This window comes from Myxine glutinosa, chromosome 3 (genome assembly GCF_964187855.1).
Source record: "Myxine glutinosa chromosome 3, kmMyxGlut1.1, whole genome shotgun sequence".
NCBI lineage: Eukaryota > Metazoa > Chordata > Myxini > Myxiniformes > Myxinidae > Myxine > Myxine glutinosa.
In genome coordinates, this window is record NC_136263.1 from 17,953,639 (window position 1) to 17,975,216 (window position 21,578).

Here is a 21,578-nt window from a genome sequence, read left to right on the forward strand (position 1 = left end):
TGGCTTTTATTGAAATTCTACAAATACTGTTTAGATTTTGATGATTTTCGTGTGATATGATTTAACGAATGTTTATATAAATCGTTTAAAATAAAAAAGCCTTCAATTTCTGATATTTTGCCTTTTCATTTGGGCCTCCCAATTGAAGCTCTGCCCGTAGGGCGGGTACTGTTGCTAGTGATCATTAATACATCGTTTGAGTCCACCACAGTTATCCTTAGTTCGGTTGGTCTTGAGGAACATTGTGATATACCAGTTATCTTAACATGTTACATTGTGGTAAATTATCCTCAATTGGGTTTGTCTGGAGGAATATCATGATCATAATGCCTCGGTTGGTCCACCAGAGTTATCCTTAATTGGGCTGGTCTTGAGGAACATTATGATCATAATGCCTCGTTTAGGATCCACCACTGTTATCCTTGGTTCGGCTGGTCTTGAGGAACATTGTTATCATAATACATCGGTTGAGTCCACCACACTTTTCCTTAGTTCGGTTGGTCTTTAGGAACATTATGATCATAATGCCTCGTTTCGGATCCTCCACAGTTGTCCTTAATTGGGTTCGTCTTGAGGAACATCATGATTATAATGCCTCATTTGGGGTCCACCAGAGTTATCCCTTGTTAGGCTTGCCTTTAAGAACATTGTGATCATAATACTTTGGTTGGGTCCACCAAAGTTATCCTCAATTGGGTTGGTCTTGAGGAACATCATTGATCATAATGCCTCGGTTGGGGTCCACCAGAGTTATCCTTAATTGGGCGGGTCTTGAGGAATATCATGATCATAATGCCTCGGTTGGTCCACCAGAGTTATCCTTAATTGGGTTGGTCTTGAGGAACATCATGATTATAATACATCGGTTGAGTCCACCACAGTTATCCTTAGTTCGGCTGGTCTTGAGGAACATTGTGATATACCAGTTATCTTAACATGTTACATTGTGGTAAATTATGCTCAATTGGGTTTGTCTTTAGGAACATCATGATCATAATGCCTCAGTTGGGTCGTCCACAGTTGTCCTTAATTGGGCGGGTCTTGAGGAATATCATGATCATAATGCCTCGGTTGGTCCACCAGAGTTATCCTTAATTGGGTTGGTCTTGAGGAACATTATGATCATAATACATCGGTTGGGTCCACCATAGTTATCCTTAGTTTGGTTGGTCTTTAGGAACATTATGATCATAATGCCTTGGTTGGTCCACCAGAGTTGTCCTTAATTGGGTTGGTGTTGAGGAACATCATGATTATAATGCCTCGTTTGGGGTCCACCAGAGTTATCCCTTGTTAGGCTTGTCTTTAAGAACATTGTGATCATAATACTTTGGTTGGGTCCACCAAAGTTATCCTCAATTGGGTTGGTCTTGAGGAACATCATTGATCATAATGCCTTGGTTGGGGTCCACCAGAGTTATCCTGATTTGGGTTGGTCTTTAGGAATATCATGATCATGCTACGGTTGGGGTCCACCACCGTTATCCTTAGTTTGGTTGGTCTTGAGGAATATCATGATCATCATGCTACGGTTGGGGGACGGGGGTCCACCACAGTTATTCTTGGGTTAGTCTTGAACATGATGATCACAATGCCCTACATTGTACATTCTTTAATGATTGCAAATCTGTTCCAAGCAGCTCACTCTCCGTTTGTCTGAGCTGCGACCTTTGAGTAGAGAGCATATCGACACGAAATTCCCATTGGATAGGTGTCTCCACCATAGTATGGGAACTTTAATCAGGATGTCGTGCTAGCTCCTCAGATTAGCCAGCCACGTTGTTGTCATTGCTGATGTAGCCTGGAATTCGGACGTTAACGAAGGTTAACATTGACGACCAATGCATGATCACACTATTTCTGTCTTGTCCACCTGATACCGCAGGCATTTATATTGCGCTGCCATAGCCAAGCTGACCATGTCCATGCAGGAATGTCACCAGCTGGACGTTGGGAATTTGCGCATTGTTTTGACTCTTACATTTCCACAATTTGCTAGTGATGCAATGTTAAATATGGAAGGATGAAATGTAAGGTTTCCATATTTATATACATTTGTTGCTGAGTTTTGATATCAATTTTTTTATTTAGAAGTTTTTTTTTTTTCGACCATTTTCCAACTAAATCGTTATTAAACTACATATGGAAGTGCAGACGCTAAGTTGTACTTTCGCTGTCGACTAAGAACGGATCACGTGATTTCGATTTGCAAACTTTCTGCATTGTCAGAAGTTTGCACATATCGTGACTGGCAGGGTAGTCAAGAGGTGTGTGTACTCCCAACTGAGCTGTCGCGCCTGCGTTTGAACACACGGACCCAGCTCTAACCTGTCACAGGCTCGTCATCGATGTGTGCACCGTCTATCAGAACTAGAAAGGTGTTAAGCTGGAGGACCCGGCCGTCCGTATTAGTTGGTGAACATTACAGATCTCACTGTCTTTCCTCGAGTAGGTGAGTTATATGTGACACCCCAGACAAATTGCTGGCGGGCCGCCATCGAGGTACGCACATTCGCCTCGAATCTGTCTGGCCTGGTTTTGAATCCCGACCCAGCTATAAACTGTCAGCCCGGTGTGTCACGGGCAGGGTGACACGTCAATGTGTGTGTGTCCTTGATGGACACATGACAAGACGAGCATAACCACATGACAAGCTAGTAACCGTATTGGACAGAGCAATAGATGAAGCATTTGCAGGAGGTAATAGAGTATACATTAATGTATATCAAAACAGAGCACACTGGTCTGTAAAGAATAATCAATATTCATGCAGTTTTTCAAAAAGTAAACTCAAAAAGTATTCGATTTCTGCTAAACAACAGTTTCTTTACATTTCGCAACAAGATACTCCAGCAGACAGTGGGGATACCCATGGGTTCAGATCCCGACATACTCCAGCAGACAGTGGATATACCCATGGGTTCAGATCCCGAGATACTCCAGCAGCCAGTGGGTATACCCATGGGTTCAGATCCCGAGATACTCCAGCAGACAGTGGATATACCCATGGGTTCAGATCCCGAGATACTCCAGCAGCCAGTGGGTATACCCATGGGTTCAGATCCCGAGATACTCCAGCAGACAGTGGATATACCCATGGGTTCAGATCCCGAGATACTCCAGCAGCCAGTGGGTATACCCATGGGTTCAGATCCCGAGATACTCCAGCAGACAGTGGGTTTACCCATGGGTTCAGATCCCGACATACTCCAGCAGACAGTGGATATACCCATGGGTTCAGATCCCGAGATACTCCAGCAGCCAGTGGGTATACCCATGGGTTCAGATCCCAATATACTCCAGCAGACAGTGGGTATACCCATGGGTTCAGATCCCAAGATACTCCAGCAGACAGTGGGGATACCCATGGGTTCAGATCCCAAGATACTCCAGCAGACAGTGGGTATACCCATGGGTTTCAAATCCCAAGATAATCCAGCAGACAGTGGGTATACCCATGGGTTCAGATCCCAAGATACTCCAGCAGACATTGGGATGCCCATGGGTTCAGATCCCAAAATACTCCAGCAGACAGTGGGATACCCATGGGTTCAGATCCCAAGATACTCCAGCAGAAAGTGGGGATAACCATGGGTTCAGATCCCAAGATACTCCAGCAGCCAGTGGGGATACCCATGGGTTCAGATCCCAAGATACTCCAGCAGAAAGAGGGCATACCCATGGGTTCAGATCCCAAGATACTCCAGCAGACAGTGGGATACCCATGGGTTCAGATCCCAAGATACTCCAGCAGAAAGTGGGCATACCCATGGGTTCAGATCCCAAGATACTCCAGCAGACAGTGGGGGTACCCATGGGTTCAGATCCCAAGATACTCCAGCAGACAGTGGGGTTACCCATGGGTTCAGATCCCAAGATACTCCAGCAGACAGTGGGATACCCATGGGTTCAGATCCCAAGATACTCCAGCAGACAGTGGGTATACCCATGGGTTTCAAATCCCAAGATAATCCAGCAGACAGTGGGATACCCATGGGTTCAGATCCCAAGATACTCCAGCAGAAAGTGGGGATACCCATGGGTTCAGATCCCAAGATACTCCAGCAGCCAGTGGGGATACCCATGGGTTCAGATCCCAAGATACTCCAGCAGAAAGAGGGCATACCCATGGGTTCAGATCCCAAGATACTCCAGCAGACAGTGGGATACCCATGGGTTCAGATCCCAAGATACTCCAGCAGAAAGTGGGCATACCCATGGGTTCAGATCCCAAGATACTCCAGCAGACAGTGGGGGTACCCATGGGTTCAGATCCCAAGATACTCCAGCAGAAAGAGGGCATACCCATGGGTTCAGATCCCAAGATACTCCAGCAGACAGTGGGATACCCATGGGTTCAGATCCCAAGATACTCCAGCAGAAAGTGGGCATACCCATGGGTTCAGATCCCAAGATACTCCAGCAGACAGTGGGGGTACCCATGGGTTCAGATCCCAATATACTCCAGCAGACAGTGGGGTTACCCATGGGTTCAGATCCCAAGATACTCCAGCAGACAGTGGGATACCCATGGGTTCAGATCCCAAGATACTCCAGCAGACAGTGGGGGTACCCATGGGTTCAGATCCCAAGATACTCCAGCAGACAGTGGGATACCCATGGGTTCAGATCCCAAGATACTCCAGCAGACAGTGGGCATACCCATGGGTTCAGATCCCAAGATACTCCAGCAGACAGTGGGCATACCCATGGGTTCAGATCCCAAGATACTCCAGCAGAAAGAGGGCATACCCATGGGTTCAGATCCCGAGATACTCCAGCAGACAGTGGGCATACCCATGGGTTCAGATCCCAAGATACTCCAGCAGACAGTGGGCATACCCATGGGTTCAGATCCCGAGATACTCCAGCAGACAGTGGGCATACCCATGGGTTCAGATCCCGAGATACTCCAGCAGCCAGTGGGATACCCATGGGTTCAGATCCCAAGATACTCCAGCAGACAGTGGGCATACCCATGGGTTCAGACCGGCCCCTTTCTTTGCAAATTTGTTTCTGCACATGTACGAGTTTGATTGGGTCCAGAACATGTGCAGGAATAAATTAACAACTGCACGAAGATGCGGAAACATCTTCAGGTTCATTGATGATTTGTTGGCAATTAATGATGGATTTATATTTGAGCAGCTTCATGATGACATATATCCAAAAGAACTTGAATTAAAAAAGGAAAACCAAACACTCCACTTCAGTTTCCTTTTTAGAATTACAAATTGAAATCCATAATAATAAATTTCACACCAAATTATTTGATAAACGAGATGCATTTCCATTGCACATTGTCCGAATGCCTTTCTTAGACAGCAACATTCCCAAAAAGCTATTTTATGGTACGGTTAAAGGTGAAATAATTAGGACTGAGAGCAACCACTCACAGGTCTGAACTGGTCAATAAATTACAACAACTAGTCAGACGTATGTTAGCGCAGGGGGCTGCAGTTGGCGTGTAGTCCTGTTGCAGATCTCGCGGTGTCTGCGTCTGCGCTGGTATTGATCGGTGGACATTAAAGATTCTGCCGTTTCCTTGGTGAAGATCGACGGAACCATGAACAAATGACAAATTCCTACCCAAACCTTCGTCGAGCGTCAGGCCTGGCCGACTGGTTCGTGAAAGACTTGGGCCAAGCTTCCAGCCAACCATGAACGTGGGACATGGGAATAACTGTGGCCGATAAAGAAAGAAGAAGAAGATTGACTGCTAGATTGAACAACTGCAATCCCCCTCAGCACAAGCCTCACTAAGACTACTTCAGCAGCAGGGTCATGTACATTGACGATGTAGAGAGCACATGGTAGATGCAGCCCCTCCTACCCCTCTCTGCACCTTCCATATTTTCATAAAGGAACCGTCTCGGGTAGCTGCCATTCCTTGTGTGGCAAAAGTAAAACTGCAAAGTTTATTTTGCTTGTTATCAAAACCAATGTTATAACACGAGGGGAGTGATCACACCAAGTAAAAATCAATTGATTGTTGAGTGAGTGAGTGGCTGCACAGATAGCAGCTGGCATTTTATTCATAAAAAGGCAACGGATGATATTAAAGGAGCAGCTTGAGGCTTTGAATTGCACAATGTTTCTCCACCTTCACGATGCGCGTTTAAAACGATGCTCATTTTGATGTGGGATGGTTTTATCTCGTTTTTGGTCTCTATTCCATTTTAGCTCGGTTGAGTGCGCTTGTCGTCGTGAGCTTGGAAAATCAGCTGTATATGAACCTTACCTCCACAACCCTCTGTACCGACTCTGAAGTTTAAAGGTCTGCACCATATTTGATTGGCTAATTGTCCGCTTCAAATTCACACACTGCATCGATGAGCTTCTTTTGTCTACTGAACGTGACTGTGGGTTTGCATCATTGCTGGGTGCGTGCCATCTTCTTTAATGATCACAATTATTCCCACATTTTGTGGGAGCTTGGACCAAGTCTTTCACGAACTGACCGGCCAAGCTCTGACGTTTGATTGAGGTTGGGGCAGGAATTTGTCATTTGTTCCATGGTGCCAGCGACAGCTCTCCTACTCTTTGCAAAAGGCACTATGGGATATTTAACACCAACCAACTAATGCTAACAATAGGACACCCGGCTTAACATCTAATTGAGGGACGGCACACACATTGGTGAACCACCCCTGATGACAGTTTATAGCTTGGTCGAGATTCAAACCCGGCTGGACAGCTTAGAGGTGATGGTGCGTGCCTCTAGGCCACCCTGCCAGCCCTTTTCTGGGAGTGTGTCTGTGCCTTTGATTTAGTGCCCCCTGTAGGTTAGAGCACGGATATATAATTTGGTCAGGACACCAGAGAAAACAGAGTGGAATCTTTAACATCCGCCAACTAGCGGTTGGAGATCTCGCGAGATCTTGATCGGGGCGGTCACGGATTTTCGAAGCTGTTCCACGATCTTCACGCACGCTCGAAGCTAAGTCATTGTCACATTTGTATTCTTGTCTAAACTGTTTATATTACGTGTGTGTACCTTTTAAGTGTCCCTCGGAAGTTTTATCGGGGTTAATCTTTCATACCTGTAAAAAATAGTCGAGTATCTCGTGCCGCGCGCGGCCACGCGGCCTAGTTGTTGAAGCTTCCGACCTGGAGGCTTGGTTTCTCTCCGGGCATCCAAAGTGGTTATTTTTTCATTCGTGTGTTTGTCAAATTTCAACTCGTTACTTTATCGTCCATGCTTTATTGTTTGTTTATAGTTGGTTTTGGTTTGAATTTCCTGTAGCTCGTAATTAATTAATCCTGTTCTGCGCCTCGTGTGCGGCCTTGTACCCCTGTTGGTTTGTTAACTTAAGTCCCCTACATCGTGTTTTGCTTGGCTCTCAGTTTTTCCCTTCTACACCGAACGTAATACTCTCTGTCTAACGTTTTAAATCCCCACCCCACCCCCCCAAAAAACAACAACAACAAAAAAAATAACATTTATTTTTCCTTTCTCCACGTGTGCCGTTGTCTCATCCTGTACTTTCTGTCCAGGTGTATCGCGGTGCTTTTCGCCCCGCCCCCATTATCTCCTTGCCATCCACCTTTTGCCCTGTTCACGTGACTCGTGGTGGTCCCTCTCGGCCCTCCCCCCGTTGGTATTTTGTGCATATAAGATTGTTCACGGTTCTGTTTAAATATTATTTTAACTATGTTTAACCTTTCCCCTTCAGTGGTTTATTCAGTGGTATATTACAACACGCTGTTTTTCTTCCTATTTAAAAGGCTTTTCTCAATTTCCTCTCCAACTCATTCCACGTCAAAAAAAAGAAATTCAATATCTTATACGTCTCCCTCACTACATGGTCTAAATTCACATTCATTCCTTCCCTCCTCCATCGTTCTGAATCGGATTGCTAACTTGAAAATCACAACAAACCCAATTTGTTATCAATGTTCGTCTTTCATTAATCATCCACTTTCTAAACTCCCCTCTTGCCCCTCCCCTCCAAATCCCCCCCCCTTGCACCTACACTCCTAAACTCCCCCCTTGCCCCTCCACTCCTGAACTCCCCCCCTGCCCTTCCCCTCCTAAAGTCCCCCCTTGCCCCTCCCCTCCAAATCCCCCCCCCTTGCCCCTCCACTCCTAAACTCCCCCCTTGCCCCTCCACTACTAGACTCCCCCCTTGCCCCTCCCCTCCTAAACTCCCCCCTTGCCCCTCCCCTCCTAAACTCCCGCCTCACTCCTCCCCTTCAAAACTCCCCCCCAACTCCTCCCATTCAAATCTCCCCCCATACCATTCCTCTCAAATTCTCCCTCCTCCCCCCTCCTCAAAGTTGCCTCCTCCCCACCTCGTCTCCCTTCTATCTCATGCCTCCACCCCCCCCCCCCCCAACCTTCTACTGTCCCATTCCCCCCCTCAAACAACCCCTCACTCTGCCTCATCCCTTCACCACCAAACCTTTCATCCTCCTCATCCTTCCCTTTCTTGGAACTCTTCTGTAATCTCTGACACACTATCAACTGCTCTCCCTACCTCCCCCTCTCATCCTTCATCTTACCCTACTCCTCCCCTCCCCTGTCCTGTACCCGATGCTCCCCCTCTCTCTTCTTTAACGGTATGGACCTCAAACATCCGGGGCCTTCGCTCAAACCTGACTGATCTCTCCATACAGGTTGCTTCTGACAATCCAGACTTGATCTGCTTAACAGAGACTTTCCTCCTTCAAGATGTCTCTGATTCCTCAATATCTCTTCCTGGTTACTCCCTCTTCCGGTATGATAGACCTGAGCCTCGTCCTGGTGGTGGGGTGGCTATCTTTATCAAAAACTCTCTTCCTCACTCTCCTTGCACTGCCCTCTCTCCTCCTCACCCCCAGGAGTACCTCTGGCTACGGCTTCCTCTCCGCTCCCACCTTTTGTTCATATGTGTTCTGTACCGTCCCCCAAACAGTGATGACTCGATTTACATTTCACTCTCTGACAACATGGACCAACTTCTATCCACTCATCCCAACTCTCTCTTCCTCATATGTGGTGATTTCAACTGTCATCATGCCACCTGGTTGGGTGTGGGTTCCTCTCTCACCAGTCATGGCACCTCAGCAAAGGACTTCTGTGACTCACTGGGATTGACACAATCTGTCAATTTCCCGACCCGGATCTCAGCCAATGGAGTTTCTTCTCTTCTAGACTCGGTTATGACAAACTTCCCTGCTAATGTCTGCTGCTCTTCTTCTGCTCCAATCGGTTCTTCTGATCATGTGCTTGTCAAAGTGGACATCTCTCTGGCCATTCTCAGAGAGCCTCCTCAGCGTCGAAGAGTCTGGCATTTCACTCAGGCCGACTGGGACGGGCTTCAAGCAGCCATCAATCGTCTGGATTGGTCTCCCATCTCCACTGCCTCTGACATCAATTCTTCCTGGGAATTCTTCCAAAGCAAACTGATCTCTCTCATGCACAGATTTATCCCATCTCGTCTTCAGTTGTCTTACCCTTCCTCCCGTCCATGGTACACCGAATCTTGTGGTGAGGCAGTTGCCCTGAAACAACTTGCCTTTGCCTCTTGGAAGGCTAATCCAACTGAAGGCAATCTCAGTTCCTCCCACCAAGCTCGGAACAAGTGTGTGTCTACCCTCAGGAGTGCCAGGAAGCACTATCTCTCCTCACTCAAGAACGAACTCTCAAACCTGTCTCCTTCCTCCAAATCCTGGTGGCGTCTGGTCAAATCCGTTTCTGGTGTTTGTTCCCCCTCCATCCCCTCCCTTACCTCAAATGGCCACACAGTTGACATCGCACGTGACAAAGCCGAATGCCTCAACTCTGTGTTTGCCTCAAAATCTTTAGTTCCAAACCCATCTCTCTCTGTTCCCACCTTTCCCAGTCGAACCCAACTGCTCCTGGACTCTGTGTCCTTCTCTCCTGACAAGGTGGAGGAGTTTTTGTCTAACCTCGACTCTGATTCTGCAACTGGACCAGATAGCATCAGCCCACGGGTCCTAAAATCCTGCTCTGCCGCTCTATCTCACCCTCTCTGTTCTTTTCACCCTATCTTTTGCTCAAGGTCATCTGCCAGCATCCTGGAAATCAGCAAACATTACCGCTTTACACAAAAAAGGTGCAAAAACAGATCCTTTTAACTACAGACTCACTCTTTCATTCCTCTTTTCTCCCGCCTCTGGAACAAACTCCCTCACTCCCTTCAATCCCACTCCTCCCTCCAGGTCTTTAAAACAGCTGTTCACCACCATCTCTTATCTTCCCCCATCCAAAACCTTGATCTTTTCTACCCCCGCTAATTCACCCCAGATCCACCTTGTTTGAAATTCCAACTTCTTTCCTGGAAGTCCTGGCAGTGTCCATATGTTTTATACCTCTCCCACTGCCCCCTTCCCACGCCCCCCCCCCCCAAAGCCCTCGCCCTCTCTCAGATCTCTCGATGTCTCCATGTCTCTCGGTCCCTGCTCTCAAATGTTGTGTTTGTGTCCTTCCCCCTCTCTCCCCATCTTGTCTACCGCTCCCTATGTTATATGTTTTATGTGTCGGTTTGTCTTTCTGTGTGATTAATGTTCGCTCTTTCACGAGCCTCGATCTTGTATACAAAAAAAAAACCAAAAAAAAAAAAAAAAAAAAACCAATCAGCCTGCTCCCAATTATCAGCAAAGTCATGGAATCCATCATTGCTTCGGATATGAAATCTTTCCTCTTCTCCAATGGCTTGATCTCTGATCATCAATTTGGATTCAGACCAGGTCACTCTACTCTGGACATGCTGCTTCTCCTGTCTCAACAATGGATGGAGGTCCTCAATGCCAAACAGGAAATCAGAGCTGTCTCCCTTGACATATCACGTGCCTTCGATACGGTCTGGCACCCAGCTCTGCTCACCAAACTCTACTCCTATGGTATCCATGGAAATCTCCATGCATGGCTTGCGGACTTCCTCTCTGGTCGTAGTCAACGTGTGGCCCTGAATGGATTTCTCTCATCTCCCCTTCCTGTTCAGGCTGGAGTTCCCCAAGGCAGTGTGCTGGGCCCTGTGCTTTTTCTGGTCTTTATCAATGATCTCTCCGACTCTCTGGAAAATCCTCTCTATCTCTCTGCTGATGACTCCACTCTCTGCCGCTCCATTCCTCTTCCCTCAGATCGGCAGTCTGCAGCCTCCTCACTCTCTGAAGACCTGGACAAAATCACAGACTGGTCAAACAAGTGGAACATGTCTTTCAATCCTGACAAATCTCACTCTTACTATGTCTCTCCGAAAAGATCGACTGGACAACCCTCCCATCTACTTTCTCAACAATCCTCTCCAAGAAGTTCTGTCGCTCAAGCTTTTGGGTCTCACTATCTGCCATGATCTTTCTTGGGAAAACCACATTTCCAAGCTGGCCTGCAAAGCCAGTCGCCGACTGGGCATCCTCCATCGTGCGAAGTCCTGCCTAGGCACACCTGAGCTCCTCACCACATACAAGGCTTTCATCCGCAGCTCAATGGAATACTGTTCTCCCCTATGGGCTGGTGCTCCTGCCTCACACCTAGCTCGGCTTCACGCTGTTGAAACTAAAGCTTTCAGAATCATTGGAATCTCCCGCGATGAAGCTATCTCTGAGGGCCTTTCACTCACTCACCGCAGGCAGGTAGGTGGTCTTTCTGTCTTCTACCGACTCCTCTCCGGCCTTGCTCCCCCAGCTCTCTGTGCTCTGTCCCCCAAATATTCCTTTAGGTCGCACAAGATCTGCCAGCAAGCCTCTGATGGTTAAACTGCCGAAATCTCGGCTCTCTGCTCACCTTCACTCCTTCATTCCTCTTTTCTCCCGCCTCAGGAACAAACTCCCACACTCCCTTCAATCCCACCCCTCCCTCCAGGTCTTTAAAACAGCTGTTCACCACCATCTCTTATCTTCCCCCATCCAAAACCTTGATCTTTTCTACCCCCACTAATTCACCCCAGATCCACCTTGTTTGTAATTCCAACTTCTTTCCTGGTAGTCCTGGCAGTGTCCATATGTTTTATGCCTCTTCCACCCCCCCCCCCTTTCCCATGCCTCCCCCCCAAAGCCCTCTCCCTCCCACAGATCTCTCGATGTCTCCATGTCTCTCGGTTCCTGCTCTCAAATGTTGTTTGTGTCCTTCCCCCTCTCTCCCCATCTTGTCTACCGCTCCCGATGTTATTTGTTTTATGTGTCGGTTTGTCGGTTATGTGTTGGTTTGTCGGTTTGTCTTTGTGTGATAAATGTTCGCTCTTTCACGAGCCTCGATCTTGTATACAAACAAAAAAAAAAAAAAAAAATTCCAGCAGACAGGACACCCAGACTAGCTTCCATCTGAGAGACTACACACACATTGATGTAATGCCCTGCATGTGGAACACCAGGACGGCAGTGTATAGTTGGGTTGGGATTTTAACCCAGGGTATGAAACTTTGGGGGAGTGTACAAAACAGTACATACCTCTATGCTAACCTGACAGCTCATGTAAAATGAGCTTTTGAAAAAAGAAATGTTCATAATGGTGTCAGAACGGATGTGGGGAAAGAGATCCAGTTTCGAGACAGAGGAAAGATTATGTTTTTTGTCGGCCCTGGCGATCAAATTTGCCGCTTGCATGCCCTGGCCATGTACTTGTTTCTCAAGATTCAAGGTAATGTGTTTTATGAGCTCTCTAGTTTATACGCACGACTAAGTTGTACTTCGGATGGTGCGAAAACCATAGTTGCATTACTTTTCAAGATTTTCTATGACTTTGGGAACACGCTCATCCTATCGGAGTGCAAGATTTTGTTTGCCGCTGATGTACATTTTCGATGTGTACATCGCCAGTGCAGGGTGTCTCATTTGCGGTTGTCCTTTCTGGCCGATCGTCACCAAACTGTGCCGTCAATGGTCTGTAAATTTTGACCGGCCTTAGTTTGGTCAAGAACATAAATTAAATAATCCTAGGCTGTGTCACAAGCCATCTACTGCTCATCGCCCTCTTGATTTTCAGCACCCGCCATGAATCAGAAAACTCGTGATTATGGGTATTGGTTACCTTGCTATAAAGACCAACTTAATAATGTACCTTTTGCAAACAAAACTGCAAAAAACTGCAGGTCAGTTGTGAATGGCCCAAATGTTGTGTTTGGAATATTGCATTGTCGTCCAATTTCCTAATTTTATTCCTCGCTTCCACGTGCAAGTTTTGCCGAGAGCTGTTTGTCTCGAGTTGTGTGCCGAAAGAGGTCGCTGTGATCATGTTTTGTTCGATAAACAAAATGCACTTTCAAACGCTGATGAGGTGAAGCGATGTTCTGGCTTTCGACTGGATTTTAACCTCGCAATGACTACGCCACCGGATAGCCATGCTCGTCGGGGCGTTCACGCACACTTGTAAGTAAACTCTTTCTCATATTGATCAATATGGATATCGGTAGTTGCTGTAATTGTCTTTAACCTAACCCAAACTATTAAAAGCGTGCTTCTGGCTGTGTGCTTATCCTCCTGCCATGGTAAATGTTGCAAGTTTTTCAGATAACCAGTTGTAGACTCGTTCTCAGGCTGGAGTTTCCAATTTGGCAAACGTGATTGGCACACACTGGCAACTCCTTGCCAGTTATTGTTTAAACTTTCTCTTGCATGCAAACCAATGTGACAACTTGTGCAATGGCAGGCCCTTTAAAGGAAGCTCATTGCTTGCCATTTATTTATTTTGATCCATGCGTTTCTACATCTCCGATATTGTATTCAGACTGCAATGAATCTGACTTAAGCTCTCATAACTCTATAGATAACAAAGGCAGAAAATGGATATTCTTGTCCTTGCCAGTGAAATGTACGAGGTACAAGATTTAAACCTAAAAGTAATCTCCACCATCATGACTGGAAACTCTGCTATGTTGACATTAAAAATGATTTGAAATCATTCGGCACAGGTCGTGTGCTATTTGTTCCTGTAAGCCACGGGTGTTTGCAGGGATCAGGCGGGTGGTCTATTTATTATACTAGCAACGTACTCCCTCACTCTCTTCAATCCCACTCCACCCTCCAGGTCTTTAAAACAGCTGTTCACCACCATCTCTTATTTTCCCCCATCCAAAACCTTGATCTTTTCTACCCCCGCTAATTTCACCCCAATTCCACTTTTTTGAAATACCAACTTCTGTCCTGGAAGTCCTTGGTGTCCTTGTGTTTTATACTTCTCCCTCCCCCCCCCCCCCCCTTCCCACGCCTCCTTCCCCCAAGCCCTCTCCCTTCCACACATCTCCCTGCTCTCAAATGTTGTGTTTGTGTGCTTCCCCTTCTCTCCCCATCTTGTCTTCCGCTCCCTCTTTTTATATATTTTGTTTGTCTGGTTGATTTGTTTGTGAAGTAAATGTTAGCTCTTTCACGAGCCTCGATTCAGTATACAAAAAAAAAAAAAAATATCGGTAAATATTATTCCATCGTGTTTGGAAAAACTGTAAAATTGGAAAATTGGGAAAACAATATAGCCTATTTTACTCCAGGGGTCCCAGGATTACCCACCCAAAATATCGTTGCGATTGGTTCAGCCGTTTTTGCGGTACCTGGGGACGGACAGACATTTGGTGGATTATAGTAAGATATGCAAGGAGGTTGGCGTGTGAGTGGGGGATGGAGTTGAGAATAAAAATTGAGGATGTAGGAGGGAATGGGAGGTTTCTGCCTTATAAAAAGGGGAGTTGAGGGAGGGAGAGAGGGTAGGTGCAGGTTGATGATGAGAGGGGGTTTGTATGTGAACCGCATCGTTTGCGTATGTAATAAATATAAGTGGCAAAACGTTCTCAATTTTGTCCCTGCCTTGATAGAGGTAGTGGCATTACCTTTGAGCTGTCTAGTCCGGGTTTAATTTCCGACCGGATTTAAAGACCGTTGCATCGGTGCTTCACAATCTGAGCACTGTCACAAATTGCTCCGTCTCATAGATTCATGCAGGGCCGGGTGTCCTGTCTGCTTGCATTAGCCAGTGGATGTAAGATATCCCATTGTGTCTTTTGACAAAGGGGAGACAATTTAATCCTGGCCAAATCACAATTTCCTGTGTTAACCTACAGGAGAACACTGGATGTGTAGAAGAGTCGTTACCCCTGTTAACCCTTCCCCCTCCATGAAGGGTGCTACATGATAGCTGAACTCATAATTGACTCACGACCCAATGAGCACGGCTTCAATCCACACCATGAGAAGGATCATGTGAAATCTTGCATTATGATTCATTCATACGTGGTGTGTGTAATCTCGGATAAATGCTGTCCAAAATTGGGTTAAATTTGAACTTTGGGCAGACAGGCCCTCAGTGGCCTTCAAAGACTTTTGCTATTCCAACACGATGGTGTGCACGGCAGCTCTCAACACAAACCTGTATATCTAATAGCATTTCTCATCCATCATGAGCACCATGCGTAGGCTCCAATAACAACTTAAGGTTGATGCGGAGATCAATCGGAATGGGGAGGGATGGCAGTAAAGTGGGTTAATTTGCATCAGAGAAGAGATTATTTAAAAGGCCTTACCATGAACCACTACTCAAACGGGGCAGTGTACAACAGTCACCTGGATTTGAAAGATTTGTATTGATCAACAACCTTGCTCATTGCTGTTTCCTCCTTAGGGTTTCATCAGCAAAAGCAATGAGTGGTTGAATTGAGTAGTTTATTAAAAATCTCTAATGTAGTCGAATCAAAATGCGAGTTGATACACATTTGCAGAAGACAATTGGTGTTGCACTAATTATTGCCATGGTGATAACACACACACAGGCAATTGTCCATGTTACCCAATTGGCATGCTCAGTGCAATATTAAACACTACACAAGGAAACAGCTACATGAGGAGGCCATTTAATCCAACATTGGTGTCCTTGCGTTTTATACCTATCCTGCCTCCCCCCCCAGGCCCTCTCCCTCCAAAAACATCTCCCGATGTCCCTGCTCTCAAATGTTGTGTTTGTGTGCTTCCTCCCCTTCTCTCCCCATCTTGTCGACCGCGCCCCTTTTTATATACTTTGTTTGCTTGTTTGTTTGATTTGTTTGTTTGATAAATGTTAGCTCTTTCACGAGCCTCGACTCTGTACACCAAAAAAAAAAAAAAAAATCTTGCCTGTACCGTATCAGCAACCAGCACTCATCTACATACTGCAGGTTGGGTTAGTTACACAGTAAAACTAGAACGGCACTCGGGAGAGCGCAGACCTCCGCCAAGCTGAACAGTTTGTTTTGTATCCCACTGATAGGCCGGATCTGGATTCGGACCTGAACCAAAATCTAATCGGCTTGTTCTTGTCACCAAACCAACTCATTCACCAAGTTTAGTCGGCACTCGTCCATAACTTTTTTTTAAATATAATGTTGTATGTCGCTTTTCACCCGATCTATCGATGGTGAAGAATCACTTGAAAAATTAAACAATTCTCGTATCCGAATCCATATTCAGATTTTCACCAAAATTGAATCTATCTGTCCTTGTCACACACACACAACCTGTCTGCCAAGTTTCATCCAAATCTTCTGTCCACAAATTTTTGATATATTCTGCTATATTTCGTTTTTGTCCCTATATCCCAATGGTGACGAATCGCTTAAAAAATTCTCCTGGCTGGATCCCGATCCCGATCCCGATTCAGATCTTCACCAGAATCTAACCATTTCGTCCTTGTGACATACGCTACATCTCTGCCAAATTTCGTCCGAATCCGTCTGCAACTTTTTAGATATATTGTTGACAAACAGACACAGACAGACAGAAAGACAGGGGTGAAAACTTAATCTCCATCCACCTCCTGTGGCGGAAGTAACTCTGTAGAGAGCATAGCTCTACTAGGCTGAACAGTTTGGGTTTTGTATCCCACTGATGGGCCGGATCTGGATTCGGACCTGAACCCAAATCGAATCTGCTTGTTCATGTCACATAACCAACTCATCCACCAATTTACTTTTCCACAATTCATCCACAACTTTTTGAGATATTGTCCTATGTACCGTTTTTTGTCCTGTCTCTTAATGGTGAAGAATCACTTAAATTTTTTTTTAAATAGTATTCGAATCCGAATCTGGATCTTTACCAAAATGTAATCAATTAATTTTTGTCGCACACCCATCCTGTCCACCAAGTTTCCTCCGAATGTGTCCATAACTTTTTGACATATCCTTCTCGCAAACAAACAGAAGTGAAAACTTAACCTCATTCCACATTTAATCGTGGAGGTAATGACATGGAAATTGTCCAGGGTATTGGCACACAATTGTCTACATAAAAAATAAACTGAAAAGTTTTGTGAGAGCTTTAACATACATAATGTAAATGTATAAAATTTACATGAGATGCTTGGCTTTGCACCCTGTCCCAAAAAAAATAAATAAATAAACTACGTGCTCCATCCTGTGGCACCCCCTGTTGACACCACATGAGAACAGATATTTGTAATCGATGGTCACCCGCTCAGCGAACCTGCAGACGAGACATTTTGTTGACGAATATGCCAACATTTGAATTTGTGAGTTTGATGTTTGCCGGTGATGTACAGAAGGGACTCTGCCCATTGAAAGCATGTGCTTCCACACCTGCAATGCCGTCAGCAGGTGCAATGTTATCCCTGCTTGTTCAGCGAAATGGTGAATGGAGTATGAAAAAGAAAGATGGAAATGGCAAAGTTCTGCTGAGCCAGGTATCCTTGGGGCTATTAAGTTGGACAATGTGTAATTGAGAAGAATAACATAGGGTTTGCTTCATCTCTTTTTATTGTATGAGGCCTGTGCACCCACAGTGGTCTCGTAAAATTGTCCATGGATCCATTTTAAACGAATCGTCATTACAAAGGGGGACTCTAAACTGCAAAGCTGGAGAAACACAAATGGCCATCCGACTTGGTGGTGATAATCCGATTATTGAAAAATATTTATTAATCATAGTAAATTGCTTTTTTTTAATGTACCGTACTTTGCCTTTATGGCAGATTCATGGCATGCATGTCGGACGCATTTGATGGATAAAATGAAAGCACATGTTGTATGCTACCTGCCGTTCCCCACTGCCACTACGGTCTAAATCTCTTCTTCGGACGAGCAAATCTTTTTTTTTCTTTTTAAAAAAAAATCAATTTGAGTTTGTCAGGAATCTGAGGCACAAGTAATGGGCCAGTATTTTTTATTCCTGGAGGAATGAGATGCTCATTGCGGGATAAATTTATGATTTAGAAACATTTGTGCTACACGTTTTTCATTACCCCGGCCACTCAGAGTGAAAAACCCGGTTAAGCAATTTTTTCACTTTGTCTGCCCTGTCTACAAACGTCTGTTTATGAACGAGGAACTTCATCGTGTTAATTGAATGTTGTATTTTGAACACTAATCGGAAAACAAACCTGTAGCCTTGCAGTACTTTGGCTCTGAATATGGCCCGATCACGCATGCACACAGAAGAGCGAGATAGTCCATTCAGAAAGTGTTCAGACCCCTTCACTTTTTTCACATTTTGTTATGTTGCAGCCTTATGCTGAAATCGTTTAAATTCATTTTTTCCCCTCATCAATCTACACTCAATAACCCACAATGACAAAGAGAAACAGGATTTTAGAAAGCTTTGCAAATTTATTAAAAAGAAAAAACTGAAATGTCACATTGACATAAGTATTCATACCCTTTGCTATGACACTTGAAATTTAGCTCAGGTGCCTCCCATTTCTCTTTATCATCTTTGAGATGTTTCTACACCTTGATTGGAGTCAACCTGTGATAAATTCAATTGATTGGACATGATTTGGAAAGGCACACACCTGTCGATATAAGGTCTCACAGCTGACAATGCATATCAGAGCAAAAACCAAGCCATGAGGTCGAAGGAACTGCCTGCAGAGCTCAGAGACAGGATTGTGTCGAGGCACAGATCTGGGGAAGCCTACAAAAAATTTCTGCTCCATTGAAGGTTCCCAAAAGCACAGTGGCCTCCATAATTCTTAAATGGAAGAAGTTTTGAACAACCAGGACTCTTCCTAGAGCTGGTAGCCTGGCCAAACTGAGCAATCGGGGGAGAACGGCCTTGGTAAGAGAGGTGACCAAGAACCCGATGGTCACTCTGGCTGAGCTCCAGAGATCCTGTGTGGAGATGGGAGAAACTTCCAGAAGGACGACCATCACTGCAACACTCCACCGATCTGGGCTTTATGGCAGAGTGGCCAGAAGGAAGCCTCTCCTCGGTGAAAGACACATGAAAGCCCGCTTGAAGTTTGCAAAAAAGCTCCTAAAGGACTCTCGGACTCTCAGACTGAGAGAAACAAGATTCTGTGGTCTGATGAAACCAAGATTGAACTGTTTGGCCACTCGCCAGGAGGCTCTCACCCCAGGGCGCCCAAACAGACCCCACCACCGACGGGCTCCAATTTCCAGACACCACTGGCTGCCAGGGGTAATCACTGCAGAGGGGAGCCAGTCATCGCTCCTTCAGAGCTTGATCCGTACCTGCGGACACACATACACCTTCCCCACCCACAAAATCCACAAAACATTCCCTCCCCCGCTGCCATTCAATTCTCCACCATATATTTTCATGAAAAGATGGTACCAAAAATATTCTGCCATGGCCTGCTTCCATCATGTGATATCCCTATTCACATTTTGACCAACACATCACAAGAATCATCACTCGTTCACAGTTCATTTCCAACCTCACAACCACATGAAAACACACAACTTCCACATAAAAACAAATGCCACCCACAAGACACTGTGTGGCACACATTCCAACCCCTTCACCGGTCATGCCATCACTCTTGCCCACCCCCTTCTCCAAAGTACATGTCCCAATTTCTTAAGCAAGTACTGAAGCCTGGGACAGTACACACGAGGCACATGAGGTTGGGAACACGGGGCCAAAATCTTTCAAAGAAAATCCAAAATCAAATTGCAATGGGAATGTGGAATGTACTGGCAGGTATGTGGATCCACCTCCAACGGTGACTATCATTAGACTACTACATTTCGCTACGACAGCTCCACACCGCTACCGTGCAAGGGCCATCGGGACAAGCTGAGCAGCTGAAACATCAACATGGCCCATGAGTGTCCATAAGGGTGCGACCCACCATCCATCCTTCGGCCCCCCTGCGAGGAACACTGCTGCCGCTGCTGAAGCTGGCCAATGTGGTGTGCACCTGCTGCCAACACTACCACTCCCACAAACATCAGCCCTGATGACAGCGGTCACAGTGCGTGGCATCCACATCACGTTACCTGCACCGCCCACATCTCCCAGTCCACACAACTGCAGCCCCCAGTGCCCACCCACACTTGACCATGCCAAGGTCCAGTAAACAGCCATGCTCCCCCAGGAGACTCCTCCAGAAGACATGGTCCACACACCTCGGACACGCACAGCACCACGTTGACCTCCAGACGACCCAACTACATCTCCACAATCCCACGTCACAAATATTGGCGCTGTCGCCCCCGTAACCAGTTGAAGGCTGTGTCCTGCTAACCTATCAATTTTATCCCAGCCTCCAACATTTTGGTCTAACACATCTGGATCAATAATGGTGCCACTGATGTCAGTGACTACCATGGCCTCTCAAAATTCACCCTTAAATTTGCATCGAACCCTCAGATTACCAGTGCCAAATATTTTTTCACAGTTTACTAATCTCACCAAAGAAGGGTGCTTCTCCATATACATGCCAGCCGAGCATGGCCCATATGCTCGGCTTGTTACCAATTCCAATTCCATCACTCCCATGGCTCTCTTCCCAAGCTGATAGTCCACAAATCATAACGAAACATCTGTGGAAGATCACTCTCACACCATCATGTTCCACAGATGCCCCAATGGTTGTCCAGTAGGCCATATCCATCCATGTCCATGCAGTTCGATCCGTGTCCATAGACCAGCACAGCATGGCCGGTGACCACCTGCTGGCTGTCCCAGAGTCTCAGGGAGAGGGTGTCAGGCAGCATGCCCGGGCGGTCACCACATCAGGCCCATGTTGGCCGTCAGTGATGCCGCCACTAAAGTGCGACCTACAACACCTCCCGCTAGTGGTCCTCATTATAAACCATCCTAGGCCTGTGAGAAACCACCTCGGACCCCCTCGAAGGCCTTAACCCCCACTAGGGTCCGGTGACGCTGCCGGCCTGAGACACCCACTCGGGCGGCGCCCTAATGGACAAGGGACGGCGCACTCCACCAGACCTCCCCGTGTGGCCCAGGTCGTACCATGACACATGGTTGGACTCGATGTCTAAATCTCGCCAGCACAGCCCCCCAGCTGGCTGGCATCACCAAATTTGGAAAGGGACAACTTTTCCCTGAGGCCATCCCCAATGACCTCTCCTGGTCCAAATTCCGCAGCCCGGGGGCCAACTCCCTCCAAGGCTGCACCAAATCAATTTCCCATTTAAATTTAAATTTCTTTTTCCATTTGAAATTTTTCGTCTCCCGTGCCAAACCGCAGCTGCAGGTAACAACCCCCTCCTCGGGTTGTTCTGTCCCTCCCTGCAGCTGTTAAACATTCCCTACGGGGAGCAGATCTTCCGAGGCTCTATCTCCCGACTCTCCCATGTCCAAATCCAGCTCTGAGCCAAAACACTCCCCCTGCTAGGTATTTAATTTTGGAGCCTTTGTTACCCAATCGTTCGTGGTGAGGATCTCCT

The 21,578-nt window shown here is 46.3% G+C and overlaps 1 protein-coding gene across 4 annotated transcripts in view; it reads left to right on the plus strand.

Moving 5' to 3' along the window:
* The window catches only part of LOC137423796 (SH3 and PX domain-containing protein 2A), a 363,650-nt gene that overhangs the window by 1,611 nt on the left and 340,461 nt on the right, over positions 1 to 21,578 (plus strand). The window lies entirely within an intron of this gene.